Source organism: Scyliorhinus canicula, chromosome 21 (genome assembly GCF_902713615.1).
Source record: "Scyliorhinus canicula chromosome 21, sScyCan1.1, whole genome shotgun sequence".
NCBI lineage: Eukaryota > Metazoa > Chordata > Chondrichthyes > Carcharhiniformes > Scyliorhinidae > Scyliorhinus > Scyliorhinus canicula.
The window spans coordinates 34,771,512-34,791,733 of record NC_052166.1 but is presented as its reverse complement, the minus strand read 5'-3'; the positions used below and the strand labels follow the sequence as shown (position 1 = coordinate 34,791,733).

At 45.6% G+C, this 20,222-nt stretch overlaps 1 protein-coding gene across 15 annotated transcripts in view; it reads right to left on the bottom strand.

The window, feature by feature from the left end:
* tnc (tenascin C) overlaps window positions 1-20,222 on the bottom strand; it is a 350,428-nt gene that overhangs the window by 136,878 nt on the left and 193,328 nt on the right. For 4 of the 15 annotated variants that reach the window (XM_038781957.1, XM_038781958.1, XM_038781956.1 and 1 more), the window contains exon 1: window positions 17,182-17,580. The gene's annotated coding sequence lies outside the window, so the exon portion shown is untranslated. Of the gene's footprint in view, window positions 1-17,181; window positions 17,587-20,222 lie in introns of those variants that run through there. The other 11 variants (XM_038781951.1, XM_038781950.1, XM_038781952.1 and 8 more) reach the window with 6 other exon arrangements.

Here is a 20,222-nt window from a genome sequence, read left to right as displayed (position 1 = left end):
ATCAACTCATTGACGCAAATTATTTGCCATACATTTACAGGCATAAAATGCTATTTTTTGAGGTCACAAAAGCACATAAATGATCAATATAACTACGCAATACTGTCCGTATTGCCAACTTGCAATCTTCATAACCACAAAGGGAACCATTATTAAATATAGATGTCACATTTTTCCTCCCCGTTTAAAAGGTGAAGGTGAAGTCCCAGATGACCAAAGGCCACTTTCCCCTTTGAGGGGGAGAGTTGACTGGCGGTGATTTAACCTGAAGGATGCCACATCTCAGGCGAGGGGCAAGGTTGACAAGGCGGGGCCTTCATGAATAACCTCAGCTGGTACGGGAATTGAATCCACACTGTTTGCCTCGTTGTACATCATGAACCAGCTGTCCAGCCAACTGACCTAAACCAGCCACCCTTACACCTCTAATGAGACATTATCTACATCTGTTCATGGGCACCTAAAAGCATTATAGACCTGTTGAAGTGTTATCCTTCCTCTGAGCAGAAACGGACTTGGAGTTCCCTGTACGGCTCATTGAAGAGATTGCAGCTTCAGGCTGAATGTATCTATGGAAATTTCTTCTTGCATCATTCCCCCTGAGAGGTTGAAATAATCTGCCTTGCATTAGGTAGTCAATGTGTTTTTTATCAGAGTCAGAGATTAATTAATCACTCTGACCAATACAAAAATAAAACCCTAAACATGTTGGAAATTTAAATAAAAACAGAAAATGCTGAAAATACCCAGCAGGTCAGGCACCACCATCAATTTTATCATTCGCTCCTTCTTCCCCTGCCTTGCATTATACCTGTTAACATCGCAAACTTTGTTCACTTCTTTTTTTTTATAAATTTAGAGTGCCCAATTCATTTTTTCCAATTCGGGGGCAATTTAGCGTGGCCAATCCACCTACCCTGCACACCTTTTGGGCGAAACTCACGCAAATAAGGGGAGAATGTGCAAACTCCACATGGACAGTGATTCAGAGCCGGGATCGAACCTGGGACCTCAGCGCTATGAGGCAGCAGTGCTAAACACTGCTACGCCATGCTGTCCTTACCTTTGCTCACTTCTGATGAAAAGTCATGGACATGAATTTGGTTTCTCTCCACAGATGCTGCCTGGTGGGTTGAAGATTTCCACCATTCTCTATTTTTAAGGGCTGGATTTTCATCCTCAAGACGGGTTAAACAGGAGTCAGGAAAATTCCCAGATCGCCCGTCTGTCTTGATGGGGTGGGCCCGAAAGGATGGGATTTGCATTGCTGGTTGGTGACAGGTGAGTGTGAGGACTGCAGTTGGGCTAGCTGAACCAGACAAACATTCACCCTCATTCTGTTATCCAGCATAATGGGCAAGATGCTGGTGTTGCAATCACGGAATTCCTGTTTTCCACCACAGACACCCTTCCTTCACTTCAACCTTCCTGTTCCTGAGTTTCTATGTTCAGATCCCCAAGAGCTACCACATGCCACATCACAGCACAACCAGGAGGAGAAGACAGAGCAACACCCAGCCCTTTTGAGGAAGTCCTGTCACTTGATCTGATATTCGCAGCCACCAGCTCAGATCCTGGCGCTGCAACCATAGAATTGGAATCCAGGCATGGTGGTGAGCCATGGGCGCAACTGGGTTGCAACCAGAGCATGAGAAAAGGATGGTTTGCATGCCAGTTCATTGAGGGGCGGGGGGGGGGGGGGGGGGGGGGGGGCAAGGTCGCTGATGAGATTTCCTGTAGCAGACATAGATGAGGCTACTGGGATACTGGATACATCGGCTGGTCAACCAGACAGTCTCCGATCACCGTCAAGGAATGTGGAGGATCACAGCTCCATCTTGGTACATGGCGTCACGCAGTACGTCCCAGCCTCTGCTCCATCTTTCTGCTTCATTACAGACCTCGAGGCATTGTCACTGCAGCTCTCATACCTTTGCAGCCTTTGTGCGGATGTGTCATCAAGTCCTTTGCCTGGCTGTGAGGATGGAGCAACATGCTGCAAAAAACATCTTCACATTGAGGATATCCTCCAGCGTGTTGTGCGGCACTACCGACATGCTAAATGAGATAGACTTTGAATAGGTCTGGTAGCTCAAGACTGAACATCCATGAGGTGCTGTTGGCTGTCAACAGCAGCAGGATTGTACTCAACCACAATCTGCAACCTCAAGGCCCGACATATCCCCTGCTTTACCATTACCACCATGCCAGGGGATCAGCCCTGGTTCAATGAAGAGTGCAGGAGAGCATGCCAGGAGCATGAAACGTCAACCTGGTGAAGCTCCAACACAGGACTATTTGTGTGCCAAACAGCAAATAATAGACAGACTAAGTGATTCCACAACAAATGCATTAGATCTAAGCTCTGCAATCATGCCACATCCAACTGTGAATGGTGATGGACAATTAAACAACTCACTGGAGGAGGAGGCTCCACACATATTCTCATCCTCAATGATGGAGGAGCCCTGCACATCTGTGCAAAAGACAAGGCTGAAACATTTGCATCAATCTTCCGTCAGAAGTGCTGAGTGGACGATCCATCTCGGTCTCCTCCAGAGGTCCCCAGCATCACAGATGTCAGTCTTCAGTCTTATCACTCTGAGTGATATCAAGAAACAGCTGAAGGCACTGGATATTGCAAAGACTATGGGCCCTGATCATATTCTGGTAATAGTACAGAAGACTTTTCTCCAGAACTTGCTGCACCCTGAGCCAAGTGCTCCAATACAGGTACAGCACTGGCATCTACGGGGTGTTGTGGAAAATTACCCAACTGTGTCCTGTACACAAGAAACAGGACAAATCCAACCCAGCCAATTACCACCCTATCATTCCTCGCTCCATAATCAGTAAAGTGATGGAAGTAGTCATCAACAGTGCTATCAAGTGGCATTTACTCAGCAATAACCTCCTCCCAGGTGCTCAGTTTGGGTTCCACTAAGGTCACCCAGCACCTGACCTCATTACAACCTTGGTTCAAACATGGACAAAAGAGCTGAATGCCAGAGGTGAGGTGAGTGACTTCCCTTGACATCAAAGCAGCATTTGACCGATTGTGGCATCAAGGAACCCTAGCAAAACTGGAGTCAATGGAAATCAGGGAGAAACTCGCCACTGGTTGGAGTCATACCTGGCACAAAGTAAGATGGTTATGGAGGTTGGAGGTCAATCATCTCAGCTTCAGGACATCACTGCAACATTCCTCAGGGTACTGTCCTAGGCCCAACCATCTTCAGCTGCTTCATCAGTGACCTCCCTGCCATCATAAGGTCAGAAGTGGGGATGTTTGTGGATGTTGCATGATGTTCAGCACCATTCATGACTCCTCAGATAATGGAGCAGTCCATATCCAAATGCAGAAAGACCTGGACAATATTCAGGCTTGGGCTGACAAGGGGCAAGTTACCTTCATGCCACTCAAGTGCCAGGTAATGTCCATCTCCTACAAGAGAGGATCTAACAATCACCCCATGGCATTCAATGGCATTATCATCACTGAATCCCCCACAACCAAATCCTGGGGGTTAACATTTAGCATAATCTGAACTGGCGTAGCCATATTAATATTGTGGCTACCAGAGCACGTTAAACGCAAGGAATCCTATGGTGGGTAGCTCACCTTGTGACCACCCCCCAAAGCCTATCCACCATCTACAAGGCACAGGTCAGGAGTGTAATGGAATACTCTCCACTTGTCTGGATGAGAGCAGCTTCAACAACACTCAAGAAGCTCGACACTATCTCGGACAAAGCAGGATGCTTGATTGCTCCCCCTTCCACAAACATTCAATCCCTCCACCCCTGATGAACAGTGACAGCCGTGTGTAACATCTACAAGACGCACTGCAGTAACTTGCCAAGGTTCCTCAGGCAGCACCTTCCAAACCCACAACCACTAAAATCTAGAAGGACAAGAGCAGCAGATACCTGGGAATCCCACCACCTGGAGGTTCCGCTCCAAGTCACTCACCACACCGACTTGTAAATATATCGGCACTCCTTCACTGTCGCTGGGTCAAAATCCTGGAACTCCCTCCCTAATAGTATTGTGGGTTTACCTACACCTCAGGGACTGCAGCGGTTCAAGATGGCAATGCACCACCACCTTCTGAAGGACAACTATGGATGGGCAAAAAAATGTTGACCTAGACAGCGTCGCCCATATCCTGTAAATGAATTTTGAAAAACCTCCAAAATGCTTCAATGCTCCCAGAAACCTGACAATTGCATAATTTAGTCGAATTTACCTTCCCTGCAGAATGGGCATGCCTCACCCTTCAAATGGCACTAGTGCTGGGTCCCTTTGTCAACTTTTGTAAGTAAGATGCAAATGCATTAAGTTGACCCCTGCGGTGCAAGTTAGTAAATCGTTTGTCAAATCAGGAAAAACAGCAACTGGACACTATCTGACCAGTTGGGAAGCCTGTGGCACACATAAAAGCACACCAACACAAGTGTCTTTCCCAGCATGGAGCTGAACTGGATGAGGCCAGCAACACTGTGCACCTCATGTGTAGGGCTTCCTACTATCACAGCTCCAGCTGTAACCGTGCTGAAGAGCTTGTTTTCATGGCTGCAATGCCTATAAAAGTTGGAGGCAATAATACACATCATGGTGTGATACCTTTAACCAGAATGAGTACATATTTAAAATATGGCTTTAGGAGTTTAAGGGCAATTCACAAAATTCAGCCCAACAAATGATGCTGCCATCAGGGTAACTTAAATGAACCAATGAAACAAATCATCTATTTGTTTAGATGGAGAAAAAGGTTAAGGGTTTACTAAACTATTACCATGTCTAAACTGTAATACAATACATATTGCAGCTTGTGCTTGAGACATAATGGTTTCCTGTTCTATGTTTTGTCTGACAGGGCTTTCACCACTTTCTCTGAGGCTAGCTTTAACTTATTTTACTTCTCGCCAACTGCCCTTTTTCATCTGCTCCCAAAAGAGTACGGTTGCATGTGCCAATTGCAAATCTAAACCCTTTAACACTCAAAGCTGCCAAACCCTGTTTGTGCTAACGTGAGTTTACCATGGCTTTTTGAACTGCAAAGCATTAAAGCTATTTGACAGCAATCACATTGAAGAAGTGCAGCTAATTGGGGCAAACCGGCCAACTTTAGGTGGATAAGAGACAGCTTTAACAAAGGGTTATCGGGTCTCAAAACGTTAGCTCTTTTCTCTCCCTAAAGGTGCTGCCAGACCTGCTGAGATTTTCCAGCACTTTCTATTTTGGTTTTAGTTAGCTGTGTTCTATGAAGTGGTCCCATGTTCGGTGAACCAATCGCATTTTAAACTCAGGAGATTATGGGTGCGAATTTAAGAAAGCTTCTTGGAGTAAAGTAAATGGGGAGTGGGGTTCCACTTTACACTCATTAACCAGTTCCACCCAGCGTGACATAATGGAGCTTTGTGTCCAACAAAAGTGTTACAGGAGAACAAGTGTCCCAGAAGGAAAAGCAGTATTCATTATAATGGAACGCCAGTAAAACAGGGAAATTTACTGGACCAAAACTGCTTTCCTTTCTGGGTTATGAATGGCCACTTTCTCTATGGTGCCCGCATCCCGAGAAAGAAGTAAAAAAAAAAAAAAATTCTTCTCATGGTTCTGGAATTTGTCTTTTACTACCTATATATTTGCACCACCTCTTTGTGTGGATTGTATTAACATGCTTGTCATGCTTCATTGTATTGGCTTTGAAGAGAGGGTGCCACATGGAGCAGTACTTGTTCCTCCCCTCTTCAGGCAGTGACTAATCTGCTGTATCCTCCAGTCGTTTCTCTTCCTGTTGCAATTATGCCTCCATCGCCTCTCTGGTTGAGATCGATGAACATGGCAGAGACCAAGGGCTGGAGTTAAGGAGAGCGCAACAATATAGCTCAGCTATTCATTGGATAGATCTGCTGAGCTACTGGAAGAACGCTTTAAACAGAGCCTTGATCTAATGTTAATCTAACATGAATGGAAAGAAAACTGGATATCTCCATTTCCATGCCAACTGTTCTTAATTAGATTCAATATTTCAGACACTGAATCTTGCCAGATGGCATGAGCAGATTGTGGCATGGCTAGATTTTAAATAATTAATTGGTGCCCAGATCAAATTTCCTTTGCTGCAAACGTTAAGAACATTTTCATTAATTAATTCTGTCACTATGGCGGCAGCAAGGCGACTCTTCAGAGTGGTGTCCACTGACTCCGAAGCGGATAAAGGCACATGGTGGAAATGCAGCTGAACTCCATTACAATTTCTTACAACACATTCAGATTTACCATTCCGTGCCTGGAGATGCTAAAACGATAGACACGGGTTGGGTCCATAGTTAACAGTCCAATGAGATTGCCACTGGAGCAATCACACAATAATGATTGGTAAAACAATAATGTGGATTCTTCATTTGAAGATAAGACTGTGGCTGTGATTTTCCCAGAAGGCAACAAAGTCCCCGAGCGAGCGTGTATAGCTGCATGTTTCCCGACTCGCACTGCCGGGATTGGTGGGTATTAATTAAGGAAACTCATCAGTGCTCAAATGGGGGTGCGGTGGTAATGTCACTGGACTAGTAGAATAGAATCCCTACAGTGCAGAAGGAGGTTGTTCAGTCCATCGAGTCTGCACCAACCATCCAAAAAAGCACTCCAGCTCGGCCCACACTCGCGCCCTATCTCCGTTACCTAACCTGCACATCTTTGGACACTAAAGAGAAATTTAAGATGGCCAATTCACCTAACCTACACAACTTTGGACTGTGGGAGGAAACTGGAGCACCCGGAGGAAACCCCCGTAGACAGGAGGAGAAAAGTGCAAACTCCACAGTCACCCAAGTCTGGAATCTAACCCAGATTGCGCTGTGAGGCAGCAGTGCTAACCACTATGCTACCGTGTCCCACCCAGTAATGCAGAGAGGAGTTTTTGTGGAGCAGTAGTAATGCCCATTGTGCTGGGCCAGAAGCTCCGGGTTCAAGTCCAGCGCCAGGACTTGCTGACGTCAGAATGTGCATTTATAATGTGGTTTCACAGACTGATAATCAGCTCGAGAATCGTTCCACCATTTCCCCCGCTATATGCCAATGGGTAAAACTGTGCGGTGTGAAGATACGCTGAAAAGAAAGTAGTTGAGAGGCCCAACTGATAATCTGGGTTACATGGGTTCAAATCCCACCAATTGAATTTAAATTAATTTAATAACATCTGGAATATAAAGCTAGTCTCAGTAATGGTGACCATGAATCTATCATTGATTGTCATAAAATTCCATCTGGTTCACGGATGTCCTTTAGGAGAGGAAATGTGCCATCCTTGCCCTGTCTGGCCTATATGTGATTCCGGGCCCTCAATGTGGTCAGGTTTTAATTGACTGAGCAAGACACTCAGTTTGAGGGCAGTTAGGGATGGACAGAAAATATTGGCTATGCCGGCGACACCACATCGCATGAAAGAAATGAAGAATATAAACATTGGCTACTTTGTGGATTGGAGATGCAGGCTGCGCAAAATGTCTTTTGTAAATTAAAGCTTTGACGTATACAAAGACTAGGTTTCAGTTCTTGGTGCAATGCTTGCCAATCTGAGTTCGAACTGAACTGGCAGCAATATTAAATTTCAGCTTTAACCACGAGCAGCTGGACACTGACTTCAACGGACTGACTGTCAATGTGAAAGGTGCACTGTTATGTGAATTGAGGTATTCTGCAATGAGAGCCAGGAAGTGGTTTCTGCTTAAGAATACAACAGTGGTTTGAAGTGCCCTGGGAGTGGAGTGGGTGGGTTTCGTGACACTGCTGGAATACATTGTGATGGCAGCAATGGCCAAGGCAGCTGGACCATTATGGATTGTGGCTTTCCTTCCTTGTGGGTGACCACATAAGAGAGGTGGGGAATAGACAGCAGGAATTGCAATTTTCTGAGAAAGGATAGAAGAGGACACGGAATAGACCATAGGAGGAGTAATCTTAGGGTGGTTTGGATGATTAGGAGCCTTCAGCAAAGCAGCAGGAACAGAGATATGTGTAAGGGACAGGACCGATAAGTCAAGAAATACAAGACACTCTCATGTCAGCAGTGGGAACTGTATTCTATTTCAGATCAATAAAATGACCCTTATGCCCATAATCTTCCACCCCCCCTCCCCCCATAAAAAGACACAACTCTGTTGGACCAATACTTGAAACGGTCATGGTTAATGCCGTAAAACTGAATAGACGGATTCCCCAGGAACCGCGCCATTCAATGGCCACTTAAGGGGCCTTTCCTGCCCAGCTGCAATTTTTAGGCTGGCAGAAGTGGGTTGAAGTAGGGTGGGAAGCAGAGAAAAAAACTTTTCTTTATCTTGGGCAGGAAGCTGGAGTGGGGGTGGGGGGATGTGGTGGTGGTGGGGCCTTGCTCACTGAAGGCCTCTTCAAAGTTGGGATGCTGTACCCTCCAGGTCCTTAGAACTTCAGCCTTCCATCCTCACTGACCTATCCCCCCGATCTGATCAACTTTCAATCATTATATGTGAACATACAAAATAGTAGCAGGAGTAAGCCCCATTAGCCTGCTCCTCCATTAGTTAAGATGACGGCTGATCTTTTGCACTTCAAGTATTACATTCCCGTCTACCCCCAGTGCCAGGTCCAGTACTGCCCCTTCCCTAGTTGGACTATCTACATATTGCATCAAGAAGCCTTCCTGGATAAACATTACAAACTCAGCCCCATCCAAGTCCCTAGCACTAAACGAGTCCCAGTCATTATAGGGGAAGTTAAAATCCCCTACCACAACAACCCTGTCACTTCTGCACCTATCCAAAATCTCTCTACCTATCTACTCCTCTATCTCTCGCTGGCAGTTGTAGGGCCTGTAATAAACCCCAATATTGTGATTGCCCCTTCCTGAGCTCTACCCAGAACGCCTCATTGTATGAGCCCTCAGAGGTGTCCTCCCGTAGCTATAATATTTTCCTTAACTAGTAATGCTACTCCCCCACCCCTTTTATGTCCCCCTTTATCTCTCCTGAAGCATCTATATCCTCCAAGTGGAAACAACCCTTCCACAACCACCTTGTCCAGACCGTCCAGGAACTTATATACTTTGATCAAGACACACCTCACTCTTCTAAACACGAGAGGAACAGGCTCTGTGTCAAACCTTTCCTCATAAGCCAACTGGCTCATTCCAGGAGATTCACATCTCTGCTCCCTCGTCAAGCTTTTAGCAATCGTAAGCTCCAGCAAAAGTTGCAAACCTGTAGTAAAGTAGAGGACCTGTAACCCATCAGAAACCTGTTAGGTTCTAAGTGTGGGTGACTGTTCTGATTTGATTATTTTTAATGAAGTCCCAGAAAATCAGCCTCAGTGTCCTGGCTGTGCTTTTCTAATGGGAAAATCTCACAAAAGATACTTGCGGACATCCAAAAAATGAAAATCATTTGAAGAACAAAATTGGCGCAGCACCCTTTCATTCCCACACCCCCCCCTCCCGCCCCCACATCGCCTTCCTCTATTTTCTCTTGATGCAAACATGATGTTTGCAGACAAATAGAAAGGAGGGAATCTGCCATTTTGAAATGGAAGTAAACACGTGCATTTGAACTTGAATGAAGACTAGCTCCCAGGGATACTTGCCAAATGAGGAGCGTCTCAGGGTTCTGGCCTGAACACTCACTTTCCTACAACTGTGAAACAAGCAATCTCTCTGTCCTTGGTACTAAATGTGCGACTGTATTCATGAATGCACACATTTCTTTGTAATGCTTTATTTTATATGGCCCCTTTATCTATTGTTTAAACTGAGTGTTGATTTCTTCTCCCAGTTCAAAAAATTTTCATTCTTTTAATTTTTTATTCTGTTAATGATAATTGAAACAAAAACAAACTTTTGATCTCCCATAATTACTTGTCACTGGATGATTTCTTTTTTATTATGAATTTAGAATACTCAACTATTTTTTTCCAATTAAGGAGAAATTTAGTGTGGCCAAACCACCAAATCTTTAGGTTGTGGGGGTGAAGCCCATGCAGACAAGGGGAGAATGTGCAAACTCCACATTGACAGTGACCCGGGGCCGGGATTCGAACCCATGTCCTCAGCGCCGCAAGCAGCAGCGCTAACCACTGCTGGATAATCACTGGATGATTTCAAACTGCAACAAGAAATTCTTGAATTCTGGAACTGATGCTGGATATATATTGCTATGCTCTTTATATATGGCAAAAATCTCTCTGGTGTGGCCTTACTAATCATTTCCACGAAACCTGGCCCAGTTTCTGTCGAGGGACTGTGATTAAACTTCTGCAAATGCACACTAGAAGTACCAGCGCATAATCCAATAAAAGCTTCAAAGTCAGCATTGGGACAAAGGTGTGTCTAATGCCACTGGGCTGGATAACCTGCTCCCCCAGCCATGTGGTTTTCGGCAGCCCACTGTTTGCTGGTGTTACGATTCTCTACTCCCGCAGATTGTTAATGAGCTTTCTCATTGAAGCCACCCCGGGCAGGGGGTGTGTTGCCGTGGAAACAGAGACTCCCAACAGTCGGAGAATTCCTGCCACTCTGTTTTTACTCTCATTTCTGTTTTCCTGAAGGTCAGATGTAAGCTAGTTAGATTCAGTATTGCCTCTTTCTTCTTTAGCTCGTATCCTGTTGTAATTTCACATCCATCTTATGCAGAGAATTCTAAGTATGATGGAACTTTATTTACAGTATTTAATATGATGCTTTAAAATATCTGCTCCATTCTTCTCTGGCTTCCAGCTCTTTAAATACATTTTGTGTACTTTTCCCTGACTCCGTGACCAGGAGTAATGGATCAAGCACAGTGAGCATCAATAATAAACAGACTCACATAATCAAATACAGAATAAATGAACACTAGCATGGCACTAATTCCAGCAATTGGCGCAATGGCCCGATGCCAGTGCAAAGAACGGCGCAAACCGCACCGGCGTCGGGCCAACCGGAAGTTGTGGAATCCTCCGCACTTCCCAGGATGTGACGGCCGCTCCACCCATCGGGGCCTACAGAAATGCCAGGGGGGGGGGGGGGCGCACTGCCAATGTCCCCTGACTGGCATGGCGCATATCCAGCCCCACCCGAAAACCGGTGCCGGAGAATACAGCAGCTGGCGTCAGAGCAGCAGGAAGGGATTCACACCGTCCCCTGGGGATTCTCCGTCCCGGCCGGGGGAGGGGGGGGGGGGGGGGTGGGGGTGGGGGGGGGGTGGGGGTGGAGAATCCCACCCATTGTGTTTTCCCTGTTGTTAGGAAATCAGATAAAGGTGTTTGCATGTGTGGGGTTTGGTTTTAATTCAAATCATGGACAGGAATGAAGGTGAATGAGGTCCAAAACTACTGGTACCAGCTGGTGCGCCAGTTTCTGGACCCTGTTCCTTGTGTCAGCTGGTGCCCATGAACAAATTAGGCTTGTTCAGAGCCTTGTTAACCATAATTAATGGGGGCCAATTGAGATTTTGCAGTCATCCTCCAGGTTCCAGATGAGACAGGAGCATAGTTCAACTGCCTGGAGTGGGCACCCAATGGTAGATTGGGGTGCCAGCATTGCAGGAAAGCCTACAGACTCTCCCTGGTGCCTGGGTTGAGGCACAGGCAAAAACCAACCTGGAGAAGGATTCCCCCACTCCTGCCCATATTGGTGGCCTGACCGTTTCATTTATTTTTTTAATCAATTAATGTAAGAGTCCCTCCTTTTTACTTCCTTGGTTCCCATTTATTTAATTTAATGGTTTTGCTCCATGAATGCATAATAGAGATGTGCCTTTGAGTCGATGACTCAAAGTCGATGTAGCCTGTTTAAGGCCACTGTGTTCCTGGATTTTTCTTTGGAGAGGAGAAGCCAGACTCCTCGGCATTAAGTGAACATAGAACATACAGTGCAGAAGGAGGCCATTCGGCCCATTGAGTCTGCACCGACCCACTTAAGCCCTCACTCCCACCCTATCTCTACAACCCAATAACACCTCCTAACCTTTTTGGACAGTATTGGCAATTTAGCATGGCCAATCCACCTAACCTGCACGTCTTTGGACTGTGGGAGGAAACCGGAGCACCCGGAGGAAACCCACGCAGACACAGGGAGAATGTGCAAACTCTGCAAAGACAGACAACGACTCAGCGGGGAATCGAACCTGGACCCTGGCGTTGTGAAGCCACTATGCTAAGAAACAGGTTTGGAGGAGGAAGTAAGTTTGATTGGTTAACTAATAACTGGAGGGTTGGCCAGGGACAGCATTCTGCCTGACAACAGTCAATGATTGGTTCTTGCATGATGCTTTCTGAGAGCAGAAGTGATTAGACCTTGAAAGTGAAAGGATCTCTCTCTCTTCTGCTTGCTGAAGTGAAAGAACGTGCTCTGTTGTTCTGAATGCCTGGCACACCCTTTTCTGTGAACCTGAAATGATGCTGCATGATGAGAAAGTAGACAAACTTGGCAGAGAAAACCATCTCAAGCCTAGAAGAAAGTAACACCAAAACAAAAGCCTGAACTTCAGAAAGACATTTACTGGAACTCATCCCAGTGCATTAGAGATCCTTATCCTTTTATTTTTATGAACATTTTCTTTCCCTTTCCCCACCACCCTTTCCTCTCTGTGTTGTTTGTGTGTGTGTGTATTTGTGTGTGTGTAGAGAGTGAGGGTAGTTAGTAAGGGAGTGTTGGGAAAGGGGTAGTTGATAGTTACATTTTCTGTCCATTTAATTTTAATAGTGTGCATAATAAAAGGTTACTTATGTTTTAAAATTACAAATCTGGTGACTGCAGTTTATTAGGCTCAAGAAGGATCTTGGGTATTTTAAATAAAATCAAATCTCATTTTACCTGTGTTGCGACTCCGGGTCAAGTGGGGTTTGAATCGGTTGTGCACTAGGGTATCGTAAGCTTTTAAAAAAAACTTGCTGAGAGGGTACCTTCATTTATGAACCTGTCTCCATGTCAATTAAGGGGGAGCCCCAGTCAACATTTCAACAAGCTCCCCCCATTAACAGAGACCAGTCAGGACCTCGAAACAGCCCTGGCTCCTGTTTCTATTCTCGAAGCAAAAATTCAGCCCACAGAAGTAGCAAGGGTAAGAAGCCTTACTCCTGCTGTTGATCATCTTTATCTCTGTAACTGTCTCCAGCACACCGACCTTCTGAGATCTCGGTGTTCTTCTACACACTTGCCCATCTCCATTCTTAATTGCTCCACCACCGGTGGTGGTGCCTTCAGTTCCCGAGGCCGCATACTCTGGGATTCTCTCCCTACACCTCTTTGCTCTGCCTGTCACCTGCCTTCCCTTCCTTCAGGTGCTCTTTAAGTGCTTCCTTATTGACCAATGTTTTGTCCTCATTTCTTGTTGTGTAACTCGGTGTCTAATTTTGTTTGATACTGCTCCTCTGGCACATTATAACAAATGCTTTAACCCTTTTGAAATATGTTATGTATTTGAAAGCCTTTTGCTTGTGAGCCAGAAGTTCTGGGTTCAAGTCCCAATCCATGACTTGACGTCCGAGGGCGGGGGGGGAGGAGGGCAGGGAGGGGGGGGTTTGGGGGAAGGGGGGGGGGAGGGGGGGGGGGGGGTTGGGGGAAGGGGGGAGGAGTTTGGGGGAAGGGGTGTGGGGGGGGTTTGGGGGAAGGGGTGTGGGGGGGGGCTTGGGGGAAGGGGTGTGGGGGGGTTTGGGGGAAGGGTGTGGGGGGGGTTTGGGGAAGGGGTGTGGGGGGGGTTTGGGGGAAGGGGTGTGGGGGGGGTTTAGGGGAAGGGGTGTGGGGGGGGTTTGGGGAAGGGGTGTGGTGGGGGGGGTTTGGGGAAGGGGTGGGGGGGGGTTTGGGGGAAGGGTGTGGGGGGGGTTTAGGGGAAGGGTGTGGGGGGGGTTTGGGGGAAGGGGTGTGGGGGGGGGGTTTGGGGGGGGGTGTGGGGGGTGGGGGGGGGTGGTGTGGGGGGGGGGCTGGCGTAGGGTTGCTGTATGGTTCAATTGGCTGGGCAGACATTATGGTGGCAATTGGTTGGGCGGTCAGTGTGGACCTGATTAATGCTAAGAGTGTGGGTTGCAATCCCCATTACGGCTGGATTGGATTTGGGATCTATCCTTGTGCCAGTATGATCACGATGCTGTGATTTAGACCTGCATTTGGGCAGAGAACTCAAGAAGAAGAAAAAAAAAAGTAAATTAAGCTATTTTTTTTAAAAGGCCTTTAGCCAATGGAATTGTATAAATACATGCATATATAAAATAGCGACCAACAAAATGTCATATACATACATTTATACAATTAGTACATTTGTGACTAATGCTGGTGACCAATTTCAAATTGTTTGCTACAAATGGTCTTCCTTTCAGATAGATGAGAAGGTGCTATGTTAATATCACCATGTGCCAATTTATAATCTGAGCTCTGTTCAGTGCAGAACAGGCTTTATTTAATTTCAGCTGTACTCTAAGAATTTAATTAAACCGATTAACTTTATGCTGTTGTGGAAATCAACACAAACAAAAAAAACGTTTTCTGGTTGATTTGCCCATCCTGAATATTTCGGGCATATAGTCCCACAGTGAAGTAATTCCATTTAAATGCCTGTTATCAAGATATTTTATCAGGTCGATTTCTGTTTAAAGCACAAATGCTTCAAATTGTTGGAAATGTCAGGACATTGATCTCCACACAAGTACTGCATTTGTCTAGAGTGTAAATGCATTTGTATTAAATTTCTTTGACCGTTATTTTATACCATTAGCAAGATACAAAATTCTGATTTAAAAAAGGGTTAAAATATTTGTTGAAGTCGCTACATATAAATATATTTTTTATGACTAACATAACACAGCACGAGTTCATGGATTTACATGAAGCAAAATGAAGTTTCCACTCTAGACAAATGCAGTACTTGTGTGGCAATCAATGTCCTGACATTTCATCTTAAACAATGCCTGTTAAAAAGAATGTGTCAAAATTCCAAGTCACAGTATTCTCATTATGTCCTAAAATGTTTTTCTTAATGTTTTACTGTTACCAAAGGTACAACGTGCCTTTATTTCACAGCATCCCTACAGTACGGAAAGAGGCATTCGGCCCATCGGGGCTGCGCCGACTCTCTGAAAAGAGCGTCCTACCTAGGCGCAATCCCCCCATCCTATCCCGTTACCCCACCGAGGGGCAATTCAACGTGGCCAATCCACCTAAGCTGCACACCTTTGGACTGTGGGAGGAAGCCGGAGCACCCGGAAGGAAACACACGCAGACCATGGGGAGAATGTACAAACTCCACACAGAGAGTCACCCGAGGCTGGAATTGAACCTGGGTCTCTGGCGTTGTGAAGCATCAGTGCTAACTACTGTGCCACCCTACTTGAGGGAATTTTGAAATGATGGCCAAGAATTTAAAATAAACTGGCACACCGCTGATGTAAAACACTTGCTGGAGACATTTTTGCACACAGAAAACACAATTGCTTCTTTTCCTTATCCATTATTGTGTATTCGGCCTCCTCATTCCATGAGCATTCAACATTCAAGGCAGGCAGGTGAGCTGTCCATGGACAGTGTTTCTCCAAAACCGGCCACCAGGAGGTGTGTAGTGATATCCACAGATTACTTTCCTTTTAACTGTCCCTGTTTCAGTTTGGGGCACGGGCACAGCTCTTATTTGGTTCTCTCCGAGAATTTCCTGACTGACATTGAGACTCCCTTTGTTTAGAATCACGGGGACAATTCAGCTAGCATCTCCTGGCTTTACACAGCACGAGTTCATGGATTTTACATGAAGCAAAATGTACCTGCAACCATAACTCAGCAACTTTTTTTTGTGCGAGAGATCAGGACTCGCCAGAAGAAAGCCCCCAAAACAGCTGTTTTCATTTATGGGAAAAAAAAGATGAATGATCGCAAGGCGAAATGAATAGAGGTAAATGAAAAGGGAAATATTACAACAGACCAGGAAAATCCCAGATTTGATGGACATTTGGATTGAATGAGCTGATGTCACCCAGAATGGCAAGCAGGTGTGCTACCATTGACCCTTAATGCCTTCAAGCTAAGGAGAGGGGGGTGGGAAATCAACCGGGGTGGGGGGGGGGGGGGAGGAGGGGGAATCAACCGGGAATGTCTGCTGCTAATGTTATTCCAAAAGCACACAAGTGATGACAGAATCACACTCAAGACACTTATTTTTTTGCTCCCGATTGGGCAGCCTGCCAACGCTCAGTGCCCAGGCTCAGGACTGGCCGTTTGAACGAAGGATTAGCAGGCGGTGCTCATTAAACTGGAACTCAGAACCCCCACTCAAGGGAGAGAGAAAATTGCAAGAGCGGGGAAAAGAAAAGAATCCACATACAATATCCTGTAAAATGTCATATTAAACAATTTGGGTTTTAATGAAGCTGTCAACCAATGCATAAGACCAGAGCGGTAACGCTCTATTAATATTGAGAAAATACCAACAATCAATAATGTATTCCTGCTTTGTCAAGATATTTTTTTTAAAATCCTGGTGATCACTACCACCATTATAATCTGAGCAGTGAGTTTAGACCTTTAATTTACTGGTATGGCTGCTGCTCCTGCAATAAAATCAAAGGGGGATTCCATATCAGCTTCGCCACACATGGACTTACTTCGAGACAATAAATCTGTCTTTCACCGAGGCAGTGAATCATGCAAGATTCAGTTTTTGTTCAGAAGTAAACCGCCTATGTGAGCCGCCTGGCAGTGGCAAGTATTTTAACATTGTCGTTTTTAAGCTGAGAATCAATTTATTCATTCCTATGAAATGTGAGTTGGATACCAACCTTTTTAAAATGTGAAGTCTGCTAATTGCTGTTTGCTGAGAACTGCTCTGGGTGCGCACAAAGGTGTTTTAACTGTCTTCCACTTTGTATGATATTGTATGAAAGATTTATTTACACTTCTGTTATTTTCGCTCACAAACTCTGTGGGTATCCTTCACATGATGACAACACGCTGGCTCCCACATTGAAAATATTTGCAATTCAATACAGAGAGAAGAGAATTAATGCATTTCTTTTCTGAAAATTACTGCAGCGTCAGCATAACTTTAACACACATACACACAAAGACAGTATGGACTTCAAACAAAATGTCAATAATAAAGCCTCTGAATAAGATCATCTATATGAAATCTCAATATTGCAAAATTTATGTAGAGTTGGCAGCAGATTTTACAAAACAGCTTTCTTACCTTTAATTGTACTGACTGCGAACTATGTAGTTCCTACTGTGATCAGTCTTAAGGATTCAGCTCCTCCACCTCAGCGAAACTTGCCCTTCAAGCTTTCTGTTGCAGCCTGTGTTCAGATTGAAGAAACAGCCTGTGTGAAGTCCAATGTAGGTGCTCAGGAACAAAGCTAATTCATCCCCTCTCCCACACCTTTCTTCAAACAGCAGGCTGTGGTTAGTCAGCCAAGCAAGCATGCTTTCCGTTTATATAGCATCTCTGAAAGCAGTGAACTTTGGCATCATCCCTGAAATGAGATGCTTTTAGGCTGACTCCAAAAATGATGAATTAAAGCTGCAGTCACTCTGTGGTGCCTGCTTTTTTGGAAAATTGTTCGAACACACCATTTATGGTGAAGGATGAAGTCACTTTAAGGGTTCGGAACACCCCTCCCTCCCCTCCCCCAAGTGACTCAGCTCACAGGGAGATTTCTCATTACACGTAAAAGTTACAAGGACCAATCAGTTACTAGGTAGTCTGGTATCTAATTGCAAAAGGGAGTATAAACTCAGGAGAGGTTTTAAAATGAGCTGTCTGCTGCTGGGCTGTTGCAGTAAAGGCAGACTTCAGGTTTCTTTTGTTAAAGCTCCAAATACTGCTCTCTGACTCTATCACCAGAGGTTGCAGGCAAATGACAGAGAGAGAAAGTGAATGACTTGGAAATCATCTCTCCCTGGTCACGAATGAATTGTCCAGGAATTACTCAATGGGTTACCTCCTCGACGACTATCAACAAAGCTTGTTACAGATGTTAATAAAAAAGCGGTGAACTTTCAAACACAATTGGTATCAAACACAATTACTTGAAAAAAATTGAGACTTGAGGATGGAGCTTTTGAAAATAGCAGCAAAAGGTTTCATAAATATTATTTAATTATTTATCTTCATCAATACGCCATGTCAGCCATCATTCAATTTTGCTACCTTCCTACTTCGGAGCAAGAAGGTTTTGCGGGTTCAAAGTCCCACCCAGAACTTGAACACAAAGTTCCAGGCTGACACTCCAGTGCATTATTAAGGAATGCTGCACTGCCAGAGATGCTGGGCAGGATTCTCCGTTGCCCGATGCCGATACTGTTGCCCGACGCCGGTCAGGCATGTTCCGCCCCCTCCGAAATGGATTCATTGTGTCGTGCACCGTGTGCCATTACAACGGTGTTGGCTTGTCAATGGCAGGTCCTCCCATGATGCTCTACCCCTGATGGGCCGAGTTCCCGACCACGTGTGATCTCAGTGGTCGGGAACCCAGCGTGGCGGCTGCGGACTGCGTCCGGCGTCACCACTCTCGGCTGGGATCTGTGCCGCTGGCCGGGGGGCTTCCGTGAGGGCTTGGGGACTGGTGTGGGGGGTGGATAGGGGTGGCCAGGGGGTGGCCTGTGGGATCGTCAATGGAGGATGGGGTCCGCGCATGGCCGGCGCCATCTTGTACGGCGCGACCACTGCAGGTCATCGCCGTGCGCATGCGCGGCCAGGGACCCGGTCATTCTCCGGCTATTTTCGGCGCGGGGGCTGGGAGTTTTGCCCGGCACCACTGCTAGCCCCTCACCCGTCCTGGAATCGGTGCCGATTTTTCGGTCACAGAACTCCCGTAAATTCTCCTTTTGAGCCGACACATAGCCGCTGAAGCAGAGATTCCAGGCCAGTCTTTCAGGTAAGACCGTAAAACGAGGCATGGCCTGCTCTCTCAGGTGGAATTAATAGATCCCATTTGGAGAAGGGCAGGAGAGTTCTCTTTGGTGCCCCTGTCAATATTTGTCCCTCAATCAAAATCACCAAAAATAGCTTATCTGGTTATTATTATGTTATTGTCTGTGGGAACTTGCTGGGTAGGATTTTATGGATGGTGAGCGATCGGCATTGTCATCCCGAGAGTCGACGCCTGATGCGAGCTGCCGACTCTGGAACTCCCACTGCCATTTAACGCTCACCTGAGCATTGACTGGCAGCGGCAGGACTTCCATCCGCCTTCGGAAGGAAGTCCAGCCCGTGAGAACTGTCAGCCAATCAGATTGGCTGATAGTTCTTCACCCGGGCCAGGCACAGTGCTGCAGAGGCCAGAAGTGGTACTGCAGCAATCTGCCTGGAGCTGACTTTAAATGTCATCTTCCCACCCCACCCGCACCCACTCCCGCCAGCTTAAAAATCACGGCTGGGCTGGATAAGGTCCTTAAGTGGCCATTTCAGGGAGGGGGGGCGAAATCCCACCAATTAAATTTTAGCCCCCCTCCCCCTGGGAACCCGTCTTATGGGGAGGGTAAAATTGTGCTCACTGTGTGCAACCCAATGCTGTTTCACCCACATTATCAATAGGGATTACGCTTCAAAAGTATTTAATTGGCTTTAAAGTGCTTTGAGATGTTCTGTGGTCATGAAAGATGCTCTCTAAATGCAAGTCTTCCTTAACCCTTTTAAAAATTAGTGAATCAGCTACTGCTTTGTACATAGTTAATCAGAAGAAATGGAATGTCTATGAGTTGTGAATAACAAGCTGGATTTTGACAAATAAAATCACACCCAATAATCAGGTTCTGGCATTGTCCCCCTTCTCACAAACTCTATTCTTTTTGAAATGTTAGCATCTACAACATTTGCCATTCAAAAGCAATGAGATGTTCTCAACATTGCTAAGAAAGCTATTTTAAATGTCATACTTATTTCATTTGAGATGGAGATAGCAAAACTCAAATGAGAAGCTCAGCAATTATGAGGAGATAGTAATTTCCTTTAGTTTTTGTGCTATCAACATCATAAACATAGCAATTACTTCCAGTCAGTGCAATCTGTGAGATAAATACTGCACAGAGATTTCCTCTAGTTACTGGACGCTATCAGCACTGTATAGCTGGAACGAAAATCAATGTCAGCAACCTAGAAGGAGGATTTCCTCTGGTCGGTGTGTGCTGCTACATCATAAACACATATTGGGAATAAAAATCCCTTGGCAAAGTTATGCTTTTGGCATTGGAAACATGGACAGGATATTCTATCCCTGTTTCTAAATGAAC